Here is a 16,246-nt window from a genome sequence, read left to right as displayed (position 1 = left end):
ACTTCAGTAGTGTCTGACTCTTTGTGACCCCATGGACTGCAGCCTACCGGGCTCCTCTGTCCATGGGATCCTCTAGGCAAGAATACTGGAGTGGATTACCATGCCTTCTTCCACATGATCTTCCTGACTCAGGGATCGAACCTGTGCCTCTTATGTCTCTTGCATTGGCAGGTGGGTTCCTTACCACTAGCACTGCTTGGGAATCCCCAAGTTGTACTTCCCCCCTACTTATTCTGGAATCCCCATTGATGTCATGAAGAGGCTGCAGAAAGGGATTCTCCAAGAATTTGTAAGTCTGTGGTATACAACTGAACTCTGAGAATTTACCTATGAAAACAAGGAATGAAAAATCAGAATTATGTCAAGTTATCGTAGACAGATTGGTTTATAGGTCTGTTACTGAACAGTAACCAGATTGAACGAATTGCAATTATTATAGAAAGATATTTTCTCTATTACCAAAGGAGGATGACAGAGGCCACTGTCAACAAGCGTTCATCCAAACAGCTATGTCAAGGAGGGGAAATGAAGCCAACTGATGATCAACTTCCAGTTCCATTGGCAAGGTGTCAGTACTGTGGCACTGGATGCCCTGGGTTACCTTAAACTAATGACAACATGTACTTAATTAGGTCAGATTGTCTTCTTTGGTTATAAGCTCATCAGATAAACTTCTCATTTTGATTTGGCTTCCTATATAGCAGAGGAACAGTGGTGATGCTAATTTCGGTGTTACAGACATTGCAATAGGCCTATCTGTAGTTGGAGCCTGGTTTTATACATCTGTCAACAGTTTGGTTACTGTGAGTTCACACTGAGCACTTGTATTTGCTCTTGGTGACCTGAATGCATTCGGCTTTTGAGCCTGAGAGACTGAGGGTAAGCATGCTGTTGCTGTGAGTCCACTTGGAGGCAACCAGCCATTTTCTTCTGATGACATTTGTGTGCAACACTGTTGATCAGAAAAAACTATTCATGCTCCTTTAGTAGCTATCTGAGTATCTTTTTTTAAAAATTAATTTATGAAGGTGGCAACATTGGTTCTAAAGTAGGCTTTATATGTTACTAGGAAGAAAAAGAGAGCTTAAGGAAAGTAGGAGAAATAGCCCCCACCAATGAATACAATTTCAGCCAATGATTAGTAATCTATGTCTAAGCCAAGCTTTGTCTTGGAAAGCACTTAGAAGTTGTGGGACTTCTTCAGTTTGATGTTCTGGCCAGTCATTTAGACCTATGTTGCAGCAACTGTAAAAGTGCCTGCCATAAGGGCTGACATAGCTTTTGTCTCATAAGAGACTGGTCCTCCTGGCTCTTTTTTTTCTCTTTGCCATGAGCAGCTGGAGGGCAGCAGACACAGAGGTGATGGAGGGTTGGGTTTAACTAGGGTTGGGGTTTTGCAAAGTGAGCTGCAAAGTGGACAAGCCACACTGGCATTGAAGGTGTGTGCTAAGGAGTGTTCATGATGGACCATGGATTTTAAGCTGGGTAAAGAGGGAAGGAAGAGGTGTTGGGGGGGTGTGTGAAAAAAAAATAGTAGGATCAGTAGGCTGTCAGTTTCAGGGAGGCTGGAGATTATGAAATAGTCATCCCAGAGGATGAATTCAAAAGATAGGAAAGGGTGGTGGACAAGTGTGCTCTTTGAGAAAATCTAGGCAAACTAGGGCCTGAAACAAAACTACTCCCTGAAATTTGCTGTGATGGTGCAAGTTATTTAGTTTTTCTCAGTCTTAGGCTTTTATATTTTTAAATTCTTAAGTCGGAATAATAATATGAAAAAGCTACAAAGATTATGATGTAATGGATATAAATAACTTTGCACCATGAATAGCAAATATTTGATACTTCAGAAATGTCAACTCTTGCATTTCTACTATATAGTAAGTGCTTTAAAAGGCTGGGCATCTCTCTCTATGTGTGTGTGTCTCTCTTACACACACAGACACACACACACACACATCCTAATACAAAAAATGTTTGCTGAAAAGGGATCACAGAGCTGAGCCCTGATGCATTGTTAGCAAATGAGTCTGGACCATGAAGTTTCTCAGGGATTTCTCCCCATAACTTAGGGCCTGGGGTGGGTTTAGGTGGGGGTTGGGATAGAGAAGGAGGAGTTTGAAAACAGTAGGTGAGAGCTGGAAAAAACAACAAGCTTTCTTACTTTTAAGATTTGGTTTTCATCAACCATAATTATATTTGGGAAACATATGGAACCTGAAAGTTCTGATAAATTTTTTTACTTTAATATTACACAGAAAAATACTTAGATTTATTTGTTGCTATCCTTTTGAGGAGTACTTGATTGGAAAATGCTGTATGGATTCCTTGGAGAATTTTTTTGGATATGAATATCATAAAGAGGAGATTCTGCAATTATTCCCTGATTGTTTTGGTGGAGTCCGTAGATACTTTCTGGAAGTTCGTCATTCTTGAAGCATCACTGGGAGAGGCTCTCTGAGGCTGGAGAAGGGGCAGGGTGGTTATTCCACCCAGTGAGGTCAAGCTCTCTCTTTGGTAATCATGTCAGTTAATGGTCTCCAACTTCGTAACCATAATAGCTTTGCTGAAACTACTTTATCTGGGGCTCAGTAATGAGAGATATTAATGACATAGGTCTGAGCTACTGAGGTAAGTTTGGAGAAAAAGAGTGAGAGGTAATGCAAAAGATAGTGAGATCCAAGTGAATATAAAACCAAAAAGGCAAATAGATACCCCAAACTTCCAGTTATAAAATAAATAAGTCTTGGAAACATAATGTGCAGCATGATGGTACTAATGAAGAATACTGTATTGTATACTTGAAAATTGCTAAGAGAGTAGAATTTTAAAGTCCTCATCACAAGAAGAGAAAAAAATTGTAAGTGTGTGTGATGATGGATGTTGTTGTGGTGATCATTTTGCAACATATAGAAGTATGAATCATGTTGCATGCGTGCTTGGTCACTTCAGGTGTGTCAGCTCTTTGGTGACCCTACGAACTGTAGCCCGCCAGGCTCCTCTGTCCATGGGATTCTCTAGGCAAGAATACTGAGTGTGTTGCCATGCCCTCCTCCAGGGGATTTTCCTGACCCAGGGATAGAACTCACGTCTGCATGCATCTCCCACATTGCTTACCCACTGAACCACCTGGGAAGCCCATTATGTTATATACCTGAAACTAATACATTGTTATAGATCAGTCATCTCTCAAGAAAATAGTTAAATAAGCGAATGCATTCATGGAGGAAACCATGCTTTGAGAGAGAATGTTGACTAACTCAGGGCAGGATTAGCCTGTCAAAAAATGAGTCTGATGAAGACAAGGAGTTTTAAAAACACAGAGCTCTGTGCCTGGAGAAAGGAGGAGATCTGTTTTCTTCATGCTTTAGATAGTAAGAAATTTCGATGACAGAAATGTCAAACTATTCCAGAGAGATCTGAAAATCATGCACAGGGATGTCTGCAAGGTCATGAGTAGATGGGATGCAGACAAGAACCAGCAGATGAAAAAAAAATAAAAAAGAACCATCAAGTGAGAAGCAGGAGGTACCAGAAGGGAACTGGGCAGGACTTAGGAGGGATGGGAAGCTGGGGGTGGGAGTATGGAAAAAGAGAAAGGTTAGAACCATCAGAGACCACTAAAAGAAGTGCTGAAGAATGCCTTAGAGAAGAAGAGATGAGGGCAAAGTAGGCCAGAGCTGGCTTCCCAGAGAAGAAGCTTAAGCCCTTTTCTGAAAGCAGGAACTCTGGTGACTCAATTACTGTGCTACGTCTGTCAGGCTCTCATTATGCCTAACACACCAGGGACTGATGATCTGATTACATCAAACTTCAGAAATATCAAGACTGCAATAAAAGTGAGCCCAGCTTTGCTGGGTTTTATGTTTTTCTTCTCACCATTATGTGCATTAGTCACTACACTGAAAGAGCAGTGAGAAGATGTGCCAAAAGTGATAGAGAAAACATGTCAACATTCAAAGAATAATTAATGAAAAGTGTTGCTGTTTTAATACCACCAGTGAAAGCTGATCCCAGCCTTACCCAGTTCTTCTCAACAGTACCCAGAAATCTCTGTCTCCTGGATACAGCCATACCTGCTTTCTACACTGATAATGGCTTAGGTACAAGTTTGAGGAATGCTTCTTCACTATAGACCTCAGCCTGGCATCTGCTCTCTCTAGATAAATTACCTAAGTATCCAAGGGTTCACTAAACTGAGGCTTTCCTTGCAATCTTCACCTTTGATATTCTAATATTTGCTTTTTGTGGTGTGGGTTTTTACTTTCCGGAACTTCATTGTGACTGCGTCCCTGCCTGAAACCACAGTCTGCTTGGCTCAGTTCCCAGTGCATTGCTCCCCACGTCCTGCCTCCTACTCCTTGGAGATTAAAATTCTTCTATCCGCTCTCATTTTCCTACTCTCCCCTGCCAGGTGAGAAAGGTCCAGCTCCTGACTTTCTGGCTGGTGTTCAGAATCAGGTTCCTGATTTCCCACCTCGAGGAAGATACTCTCAAGAAAAACCACACACTGCAAACTTGAACTCAAGGGCTGGGTAGAATTATTTTTCCTGGCCCAGAGTTCTAAATAAGTTAAAAGTATGAGTCATATTCCTGCTGGAATAGATTTATTCCAGCATAGAATTAGAAATCTCTAATCTCAATTATTCCTATTCATAATTTTCATTTTTTAACACTCTTTGCATCCATAGCCTTTATTATGTCATTTATATGTCAAATCTAAAAAATGCAAAAAACTAACAAAGATAAAAAAAGAAGCAGATTCACAAATATAGAGAACAAACCAGTAGTTACAGTGGGAGAGGGAAAAGGGGAAGGACAATTTAGAGTTGGTTGATTAAGAGACACAAATTATTAATTACAAAATAAGCTACAAAGATATACAACACAGGGAATATAGCTAATACTTTTTATACTTTTATTTTTTAATTGAAGGATAATTGCTTTACAGAATTTTGTTGTTTTCTGTCAAACCTCAACATGACTCAATAACTATAAATGGAGTGTAACCTATAAATTATGTATCACTATATTGTATACCTATAACATATAATAGTTACATCAACCATATTTCAATTTAAAAGACTCTTGGGATCCATCTATCATCTGTGTATCATCATCATCTATCCAGAGAAATATCTGTGTTTTTAGAGTGTGATTAGAGATCAACCTTTGTGATTAGAGATCAACCTTTGTGATTAGACATTTTTTCTAAATAACATTAATCTAAAACCACATTCAAAAACTATAGTCTTACACTACCTTCCCGGAGTCACCTGAGATACTTGATAAAGTGCAGGAATCTGTGTTTGGGCTGAGAATCCGTATTACTGACAAGACTGCTACCCCAACCCCATCATTCTTAGGCACATTATATTTCCTGAACTCTGCAGATGAAGAATTCATAAACCACAGAGCATTGCACCAGAGAAAGGACTATTTTGAAGTGGGATTAGTGGATGGGAGGTGTAAACATGTGTCTGGGAGCCACCTCAAATCCTTTGTGGATATTAAAGTTATGAATGAGCAAAAATGGAAAGATGTAAATAAGTGAACATGTAAAAATATCTTTAAGTAGCTACTCATCAGTTTATTTTTCCTCTTAATAGGAATTGAATGCTTTATCCTATCCATTCTTCAAAGAGATTAAATCTCTTTCCTATTAAAACTTGCCAGCCTCTTGGAGCCCATAGAGCTATCTGTCTTCTAGAATAACAAAGCTTTTTCGAATTTACCAGTAATTCCCAATGTTCCATAGAAAACTGGTTCTTAAACTATCTCCACCACTGTAGAAAAAGATTGACATGTTTCTGAAAATTCAGATTCATAAATTAGGGAAATAGTACCAATTATATATTCACTATTTAAGCTCCATGACTTGTTATAGATTATGCTTAGCCTTGCATTAATAAACTTAACTTTTTAAAAATCAGGGTTTCTGAAACTTACTTGAACAAAGAGTCTTTTTCAAAAGCATAACATTTATCTACATTTTTGTCTTTGTCATTTATATGCTTTATGTTTGCAAATTAATCATTTGGAGCCTTGAACTATCTCTTATAATTATTGTTCATCCTTTTATGCATTTGTAACTAAAGTATCTCTGATCAGTGTATGTATGTGTCATGCATGATTGTGTGTTTGGTGTATTTTATTGAGTGAATTGTCCTGTTTACGTGTATTGGTACAGCAAGCAAAGCTTTTCTTCATGGGAGTGGACTTTGCTGGTGCTGTTAGATAGGATGAGGAAGGTTCTGAGACAGAAAATGAAACTGAGATGCAGGCTTTAGTGAAATAGAGAGGGAACTCCATTCACTCTGGGTCTTGCTATCTTTTATGGGTTTTAAATGATCATTACTATTTTGATCATGATAATACTTGCCATGTATTGTGCACTTGGAGAAGGCAATGGCAACCCACTCCAATACTCTCGCCTGGAAAATCCCATGGATGGAGGAGCCTGGAGGCTGCAGTCCATGGGGTCACTGAGGGTCGGACACGACTGAGCGACTTCTCTTTCACTTTTCACTTTCTTGCATTGGAGAAGGAAATGGCAACCCACTCCAGTATTCTTGCCTGGAGAATCCCAGGGATGGAGGAGCCTAGTGGGCTGCCCTCTATGGGGTTGCAGAGTCGGACACGACTGAGGTGACTTAGCAGCAGCAGCAGTGTTGTGCACTTAAGGTGGGCAGTGTGCTAAGTACTTGCTATTTCTTCTGATTCCAAAAACAATCTGACGAAGAAGGTGTTATTAATGCTATCATCCAAAAGATAGTACATAGCTACTGGTTTAAATCTATGCAGGTGTGTAGCCAAATCGAGATTTGAACTTATATCTGTGAGACTTCAAAGCCCATGATCATGATCATTCTGCTCATAGTCTGCTAAATCTAGAAGTCCTTGAGGGTGATCCCAAGGTGGTGAAGTTTGAAGGCAGCCTCTTCCAGAGGAAATGAGAGTGAGAGCAGCCAAGAGGAGACCCCCGAGCTGAAGATAAATACGTACACATCCTAGGGCCCCTGATCTCATGCCATGGTGTGTCCGTTTATTTTGTCTTTTGTTTTCCTTTAACTGCTAATTAACCACATTTAAATATATAGGCTTGGGACTTTCCTGGTGGTCCACTGGCTAAAACTCTGAGCTCCCAATGCAGGGGGCTCAGGTTTGCTCCCTGGTCAGGGAACTACATCCCACATGCCAAAGAAGACCCTGAGAGCGGCCACGAAGATCGAAGAGCCTGCCTGCCCCCACTAAGACCTGGAGCAGGCAAATAAATAAATATATATTTAAAAAATAAATCAATATACAGGCTTTACTTCAGGTATTCTATGAGTAATCAAACAAAAGGTAAGATGGCCAAGACTAGGCCATCAAGCTAAATGGAGAACAGTTTCCCCATTCAAAATGCAAGAACTGGATTGTTTGCCAGAGGAGAGGAACACCAGGAGAGATTAGTATCTGCAAGAGCTGGCTGCTTTTGCATCTATCAAGATGATTTCGTTAATATCTAGAACTTATTTTTAGAAATACAGTATTTTTTAAAAGCACATCTTCTGTAACAAATATCTAGTAAACTACTTTAAGGAAGGGACACTTTTTATTATCCCTTTAAAGTATCCATAATGCTTATGGTAACTTGTTCCAAGTAGGTGCTCCATAAATACAGGTTAATAAGAGAGAATGAACTTTTTCCGAGTTAAATGGAATGGTGTTTGGGCACAAAGGAAAAAAAATTTTTTTACTTGGTACATTGAGTGTTCTAAAGTATAAGTTTGAGATTAATAATGAGAATTATCATAGTTTTTGAAATATATTCATTTTCTTAAGGTATGAAGACTAGCTGAGTTTTTAATTGCTTATCAATTTTTTTGGCATCTAAATTTTACATTGTATCATTTAGCAGCAGGCTACTCATCAGAGTTTCCTTTGACTTTCAGTTGCATGATATAGTGAGATTCCAAACAGATATAATTTTAGGAAGGTGTTTGATCAAATTATTTCTGACCTCAGAAGAACATCCACAGAGCAGTTGTCTGTAGCTTCTATTTTATCTAATGGCTTCTGTTTAATTAAAATTGTGTCCCTGGTCTAGAAAGTATTTTCTAAGAAACTCTTTCATTAATTCCATTTGTAGCAACATGGATGGACAGGGATTATCACACTAAGGGAAGTAAATCAGAAAGAGAAAGACAAATACCATATGATATAACTTATATGTAGAATCTAAAATATGCCACAAATGAACCTATCTATGAAACAGAAACAGACTCACAAAGAGAATAGACTTATGGTTGCCAAGGGGGAGGCATGGTAGGGGAAGGAAGGATTGGGAACTTGGGGTTAGCAGATGGAAACTAGTATATATAGAACCAAAAAGCAACAAGGTCCTAGTGTATATAGCACAGGGAACTACATTCAATCCCTGTGATAAATCATAACAGAAAAGAACATGAGTACATATATACATGTATACATGTATATATACAGAAAAGAGTACATATATACATGTATATGTATAATCGAATCACTTTGGTCAGCAGAAATAAATGCAACATTGTAAATTAATTATACTTCCATAAAGTTAAAAAAACACAAAAGTATAATGCAAAAAAACTAAAGAAAAAGAAATGCTTTTTTTGCTAAGAAAGACTATTATATATATATGTATATACAGGAAAAGTAACTCTATCCAGTGACTGCTGCTGCATATTGAGGAGAAACATGTATTTCCATAAATTTCAAATAAAGTTTTCTTAGGTTCCAATCTAATGTCACCATCTACTGAGAAGTTATGGCAGAAAGCAAAGAACTAAAGAGCCTCTTGATGAGAGTAAAAGAGGAGCGTGAAAAAGCTGGCTTAAAACTTAACATTCGGAAAACTAAGATCATGGCATCCGGTCCAATCACTTCCTGGCAAATAGATGGGGAAACAATGGAAACAGTGACAGACTTTATTTTTTTGGACTCCAAAATCACTGCAGATGGTGACTGCAGTCATGAAATTAAAAGATGCTTGCTCCTTGGAAGAAAAGCTATGACCAACCTAGACAGCATATTAAAAAGCAGAGACCATCTAGCTTTGACTACATCTGTCTAGTCATGGCTATGGTTTTTCCAGTAGTCTTGTATGAATGTGAGAGTTGGACTGTAAGAAAGCTGAACACCAAAGAATTGATGCTTTTGAACTGAGGTATTGGAGAAGACTCTTGAGAGTCCCTTAGACTGCAAGGAGATCCAATCAGTCCATCATAAAGGAAATCAGTCCTGAATATTCATTAGAAGGACTGACGCTGAAACTGAATCTCCAATACTTTGGCCACCAGATGTGAAGAACTGACTCACTAGAAAAGGCCCTGATGCTGGGAAAGATTCAAGATGGGAGGAGAAAGGAAAGACAGAGGATGAGATGGTTGGATGGCCTCACTGATGGGATGGACATGAGTTTGAGTAAGCTCCGGGAGTTGGTGATGGACAAGGAAGCCTGGCATGCTGCAGTCCATGGGGTTGCAGAGTCAAACATGACTGAGTGACTGAACTGAACTGAACTGAACTGAGAAATTACCATGTTCATGCCAAGAAATACAGTTTCAATTTAAGGTACACTTGGCTCAAGTTTCTGATAATGACTAACACTGGTATCAGCATGACCCAGTGGCTAAAAACAAGAAAAATAAACAAAACAAAGCAAAAATAACCCCTCTGAACATATGACTTAAATAAAGATGTCTGGACTCTAGTCCAAGATTTGTCAATGCCTTGCTTCATGGTTTTGGGTCCTGTACATCACAAAGGAAGAGGCTGAAACTTGCCCTTCTCATCTTTTTGTGATGATGAAGAGATGAAGACCAATGTGGATTTGGGTGAGACTATATTAAAGATCACTGCAGTAAACCAATCTTACTGAAATAACCAACAAGGACCACTCAACCCTATGGGTAAATCACAGTGGGTGGGATCAGAAGGCCTTTAGCTGCTGGTTGAAATGGAGGAGAGCCTGTGTGTCTGCTCATTGGTGGAGGTGGGGTGGGGGACGGGGAGGTAGGTTTATCAGCCTGAAGCTTCTCTTTCATCAGTGGAAAATTCTGAGTAGTGCTTTTGTCTAAGATATTCCTAACTGTTGCCATACTGTTTTGGAAATGGTCTGGGAATTACAAAGAGACTCACTGTCATTCAGCAGTCTCAATTTTCATCACATTTTAAATTTTATGTGTGCATGTTCAGTTGCTACAGTCGTGTCCGATTCTTTGTGACCAAATGGACCATAGCCCTCCAGGCTCCCCTGTCCATGGGATTCTTCAGGCAAGAATATTGGAGTGGGTTGCCTCGCCCTCCTCCAGGAGATGGTCCCCACCCAGGTATCAAACCAGCATCTCCTGCATGCAGGTGGATTCTTTACAGCTGAGCCACTGGGGAAGCCCTTTAAATTTTATATTACTTGTGAAAAAGAAGAATGAGGATTAAAACTGCTATTGGTGTCACTGGACACATATTTTTATATATAATAATTGGTGATCAATCTTCACTTTTTGGGGCATCGCATTTGTTATTTCTTGATCCTTTCTCTATTCAAGCCACTAGTCCATGAGGCACCGAACAATAGAGAAAAAAAAAAAGAGTGAAAAGTTTGGATTTTGGGATCTTCAAAAGGTAAGGTCAAGATATAAGGCAAAATTTGAAAGAAGTTTTAATCAGTCATGGTTAGTTTCCCAATTAGAAAGTCTAGACAGGGGAAGGCGTGTGGCCCAGGGGAGGTAAAAGCATAGAGCTTGGCTTGTTCCCTGGAAATCCTCCTGCTTCTGTCCTCCTTGGCCAGAGGCCCGGGACCTGGAAAAGGCTGGAAACCTGAGACAGAGCAGAGCCTGTGCCACCTTCCCTGAGGAGGGCTGGGGAAAGCAGCGTGGCTCTGGAGCCCAAGAAACCTCACAAGCAGTGTTCAGGAGGGGTGGACCTGTGTCAGCTCCCCAGGGTCCCACACTCTCCATGTCTTTCCATACATTTCAAATAAAGTTTTCTTAGGTTCCAATCTAATGTCATTATCAACTGAGAAGTTACCCAGTTCATGTCAAGAAATCAAGAATGAAGAGCTTGAAGTTTAAGATACACTTGGCTCAAGTCTCTGATAATGACTAACACTGAAATCAATATGGCCCAGTGGCTAAAAACAAGAAAAATAAACAAAATAAAGCAAAACAATTCCAAACATATGACTTAAATAAATCGTGGTGTGAGGAAGGCAGACCACTTTCCCTTGCTGCCCAGAGTGATGCAAATGTGCACAGGATGCTGGCAGGTCTCATGTGAGTATGAGGCAGATGTAGGAAAATGTGTGGGCCAATAACACAGATCCAAATCAGAGTTCCTTGGACTGCAAGGAGATCAAATCCATCCTAAAGGAAATCAACCCTGAATATTCATTGAGGACTGACTGAAGTTGAAGCGCCAATACTTTGGCCACCCAATGCAAAGAACTGACTCAATGGAAAAGATCCTGATGCTGGGAAAGGTTGGAGGCAGGAGGAGAAGGGGATGGCAGAAGATGAGATGGTTGGATGGCATCACTGACTCAAGAGTTTGAGCAAGCTCCAGGAGTTGGTGATGGACAGGGAACCTGGTGTGCTGCAGCCCATGGGTCACAAAGAGTCAGACAAGACTGAGTGACTAAGCAGTAAAAGCAAATCTTACCAGCGCCCCCACTTCCAGTGATGCTCTGGTACTTAGTCAGATCCCCCCGCCCCCACCCCCACAATGGCCTCTAGAAACTTAGATGTAACCCTGGCAGAAGGTCATAATTGGATGGAAGTTAAGTATTGTCACCTGGGAGACTGTGAGTTTGTTATGGAAATCAACTCTGGTTACAGATTAATAAAGATGATGCACTTAGAAGTCTTGTTTTGTGGACCCAAGTTAGCTTCCACAAAGTGTCTGTATTGACAGCCACTGAAACTCCAGAGCAGCACTGGGTTCCTTGGTTGCCTTTTTCTAGATGTGTTCAGCTCGATCCCATTTTTCCCTTTTGGATTTTCATTTCTGAGCCCTGGTGGGTGGTGTTCTGATAAGTAACTAACAGCTACTCTCTGTTTCAGTTGAATAGTCTGGTTTGTATTAAATAACCAAGGTCACTTAGATACATATCTTATCATTACCTGAGGGTACTGAACTGCTGTTTTTACACATTAACTTGTATTATCTTTCAGTTCAAGGGGAAATAAAAACATATGTGGCAAAAGGAGAAGTTTTAGAATTTTATGAGTTATCATTTTTCTGTCTAAAGTCTGCTCTTTTATGAGCAATAAGAGCAACTGCCTTCTGTTTGTCTAGTGTGTTACCGTATATATGCTAAAACAACAGTTTCCTCTTATTTTTGAGGGTTTCCCCTTCACTCCCCCAACTGGCAGACACTGTGGGGTTGCATGCACTCAACTGAAAGACGGAGAAACTAGATCTTTTTTGCAGGCCTCCACTCACCGACCATTTGACTTTGTCAAAGTCATTTCTCTTCTTTGCACATCATCTGCCTTACCTGTAGAAGGAGGACTCCAGCTAGGTGTCTTTTAGTTCCTTATTAATAGAGAGATGTCCTGGTTCCATGGGTACTTGTTCTCTGTGGGATGGTAACCAAAACAAACTGAGATCAGTAGCTGGGACACAATTAGGTAAAGCATTAAATATTATATTGCATTATATTACAATACTTTGGTAAATCCCTGTTAGCATTGGTGATCTATAACTCTGGATCTGGATAAACAGTGAAATTTAGATGATCTAACTTTGTTACTAGGAGAATATAGAGTTGGCTACAGGTTATAGGGATGGGCAAGTAATTCATAAGTGGTGGTTATTCAATCCCTAAGTCCCGTTCAACTCCACTGTGACCCCATAGACTGTAGCCCACCAGGCTCCTCTGTCCATGGAGATTCTCCAGGCAAGAATACTGGAGTGGGTTGCCAAATCCTTCTCCAAGGGATCTTCCTGACCCAGAGATTGAGCCCACGTCTCCTGCATCAAAGGTGAATTCCTTACCACTGAGCCACCAGGGAAGCCCAATTCATGGGTTAGATACCTAATAAGGGATCATCTCTTTATCACCATGTCCAAACAATCCTTCTTCCTCACCTTCCCCAGGAACTAATTGCTCACTTTGAGTTCCCCCATAAGTGGGCCATGAGATGAGGATTTCATGGAAGCAGTTTACTTGGAGGTGATCCCAGGAAGATTGATAGGAGAGTAGAGGAGTAACATGGAGAAGAGAAGAAAGACATTCGATGTGCAGTCCTGCTGGGACGTTTGGAAGATGGAGAACCTGCATCAGAGTTTCCCTCTCTGCTGGGATGAGAGAACCAGGGTATTGATGTACTATATTTCTATCCTGTCCTGCTTACAAGCCAGAACTCCTCCAGAAGTCCTGCCTGCTCCCTGGATAGGCCAGGGCGTCTCCCTTGGCCAGAGAAAGCCTGAGGGTGGAGAGTCACAGATGCTCGTGTAGGTAGCAGGTGGTGAGTGTGGAGACAGGCCTGGTGATGCCAACGTGATTTGGGCAGGGCACCAACGGCATCTGCTGTGCTCCCCTCATCCAGACAAGAAGACTCCTCTTGCTCCAAAGATTCCCCTTCTAGCCTCTAATTCTTCTTACTCTCATTTAGTTTATACGTATAGTCTAGAACAGCTCCTTAGATATTGAATGTGCTGCTGACTTTCCTCATCTCTATGCAACCTCATGTCACGTTACTCCTCAGCTTTCCTTCTGTGATCAAGCCAGTCCACACATGTGATTTTGCCTTTCATTCTTTGTTAAGCTGTTCTTTCCACTTGGAATGTGTTCATCAGTGGTTCACATGAATCTGTGTCCTTTCCAGTACACAGAAAGTTTTTTATAAAGAACGTAGCTAATGCTTTATAATTATTTTCAGATTGATTTACATACCATCTCAGGGGTTCTCTCTTTCCAAAGGCCTCTGCAATAAATCCTTTAATCAATACCCTCTCAGCCCTTGTATTCTACTCCTTCCCCTTTACCTAGCTAACATTATGCATCTTTTTAGTGTGGTGGTGATGGTTTAGTCGCTAAGTTACGTCTAGCTCTTGAGACCCCATGGACTGTAGCCTGCCAGGCTCCTCTGTTCATGGGATTCTCCTGGCAAGAATACTGGAATGGGTTGCCATTTCCTTCTCCAGGGGATCTTCCCAACCCAGGAATCGAACCCAGGTCTCCTGCATTGCAATTTAAAAATTTAAATTCTTTACTGACTGAGCCACCAGGGAAGCCCATCATTAATTCAAGGAAGCCTTTCTGGTGCCCCGTGATTAGATTAGATTTTCATATTGCCTGCTCCCAGATCATTCCATGCTTGTTCTTTGTAATCGATTATTTCTGTTCACCATCGACCTTCCAGGGTTTGCTTCAAAGGCCATGAGACCAGGTACCACGGTTTTACTGCATTCCTAGAATCAGACCTAGTGACTGGCACATAGTAGGCATGGATTAAAATTTGCTAAATCACTGTATGAAGAAACTATGCCACTTGGGGCTGATTCACATGTTAAAGAAGAATTGATTTGACTTCTTCTGGGTGTTTTCCTCATGAATGCATAAATCTGTTATAAGTCTAAAGTGGAGATTATTTCTCTTGTATTCCCTCTGGAGTGCTCTATGCAATGCACTTCATACAGTAGGAGCTTAATGTGTTTGTAAATAAATTAACTTGATGACTCCAAGGCCCCACACTGCATGCTTCGGTAAGAGCTAACTTGGCCCACCAAAGGCATGCTGCTCTCCCCAGGTGAAGTACAGCAACAATTCAACTAGAGTAAATTAATTGCAGGAGAGAGTCTGAGTAATAAAATTGGGTTTCAAATAGAAAAACAGTGAAGAAATATATCCTGTGATTAGGAAGGATAATGAAGTTACTGAAAATAGACACTGATTCTGAATGTGCAGGGAATGCTTGGGAAGACAAAAAATATTGGGATATGTGTGCCAATTGGTCTTAACAAGACACACTAAGAAAAATAAATTAGTCTAAGGGGCACAAGCAAGCACAAGATTTGCAGTTAATAATTTTGGGAAAAAAAATAGAGGATGGGAGCAAAGCAAACTAAAATTTTGAAAATGCAAAACATGTTGATCAGTTTAAATCAATATACATTAAAATAACAGAGACACTTTTGAAAAGATCTAGTGTTTAACAGAATAATCTCAGTAATCACTATCAAAGAAAATTACTCTTAAATGTATTATGTTTTCCTGGTAAGATCATACAATTAGAGAATAGAACAGAAGAACATTATCTTTATATCTATATTATTTTATATGCTTATAGACTCAATTTCTTTAATAAATATATATGTAGATATTTACTCAGCAGACATAAATTAAAAAAAAAAAAAAGTACTTTGGCTTAAGCATTCAATACAGTATGATAGAAGAGTTCATTTGCCCCTACTAGATTGGGTAGAAACCTGCTAGCTTTTTTGGAATATTATCTGAATAAAAAAAAGATAACAAAGGAAGTTATAAATGGGCAAAATATCATGTAGGAGGCTGTATATAAGTCTCCATCTTTAAATAACATGTAAATATTATATATTAACAAATACATATATTTGTATTTTTGGGCAATCAAAAGCCTTGACTGATATGGAATCTGTTTCCAAGAGTAGATTACTGCATTAGGCCTCTGAAAAAAAGGAAATCTGGGACTTTTACCTGTCAGAATCAGGCTAAAATTAGTGAAAGCGCAGTCTTTGTCAGTGATGGAAAGGTGGCAGATCGTGGTGAACAGTGGTGAAACTGCTTCTTTTCCTGCAATCACTTGGAATCACGTGCACATTGAAAGTACAGCTTTGGGTGTCAACCTGTTGCTATTACATAACAGCGTGAAGGAATTCAAGTGGGAGTGGGAATGACTGCTTTCTCTTTTTTATAAAAAAGAGAATTACAAGGTTAAATATGAAACTCAAATCACCAACTTAAACCCAGGAGACTTTACCTGATGATGCTGGCAGAATCTTTTGACTCTTACAGCTGCAAAGCTAAGGTACCCAACAAACAAAGGAATAGGCTGGCCATGGATTGTCAAGTTAACACATTATTTACTATGCCCTCTCTCCAGGTGTCTTTTGGGAAAGGTTAAAGTATTTAACCAAACAGAGTAAGCCCCAGAACATTGAAATAAGAATTATGGGAGGGTTTGAAGGACTTGGATTATCCACAAACCCCCAATATTTTCAGCTTCTCCTGCTAGTGGAGTCA

Source organism: Bubalus bubalis, chromosome 13, assembly GCF_019923935.1.
Source record: "Bubalus bubalis isolate 160015118507 breed Murrah chromosome 13, NDDB_SH_1, whole genome shotgun sequence".
NCBI lineage: Eukaryota > Metazoa > Chordata > Mammalia > Artiodactyla > Bovidae > Bubalus > Bubalus bubalis.
This window is presented reverse-complemented; position numbering follows the sequence as displayed.